Below are 720 nucleotides of genomic sequence, written 5' to 3' on the forward strand. Positions count from 1 at the left end.
ATGGAAACAATTTTGTTTTTCTACAATAAATTGAAAATTTTTAAAGAACCATGTGGGTAAACTTTTATTTTCTTGTCTTTTGTTTATACAAATTTTTATCTACATCTACTTTCTAATAAATGTTTTTATCGTCTCGTATCTTTTGGTGCTGTTAATTTATAATTTCATCAGATATCATTGTTAGTTATTTTTCAAATTGAACCATTTGATTTTTTTTTTCTTGTAATGAACTCACAAATTTGCATTTTAAAAATCAGCATCCCCCCCCCATTCCTTTTGTATTTAAGAGCAATTCATCCATTGATTATGTATGCGATTGGTGTTGTAGACGTCGAATGATGTATAACATAAAATGTTATATGAACATCAATTTATTTATTTGAACTTTCAGCTTATAAATTTGTCGGCTCTGTAATGTGTAATTTTAAGGATTTCACAATTTGAGTTATGAAAACACTGTTGAAAGATATTGTAATTACCATGTGTCATTCATGTTTACACTTATTCAATGATGAATCGTTTATTGGGCTTGTAAGTCCCAGTCCAATCACTTCATTACGCTATTTATGCATTTATTTTGTAATATTTATCGACTTCTCAGAATTAATAATCTTATGCAAATAATGAAAATTATTTGTTAATGGTGTCATTTAAAGTGCAGTTTACATGTTGAAAACTTTTATTTCATCGTAAAGTATCATCTTAAATAGGAATTAAAAG

This window comes from Argiope bruennichi, chromosome X2 (genome assembly GCF_947563725.1).
Source record: "Argiope bruennichi chromosome X2, qqArgBrue1.1, whole genome shotgun sequence".
NCBI lineage: Eukaryota > Metazoa > Arthropoda > Arachnida > Araneae > Araneidae > Argiope > Argiope bruennichi.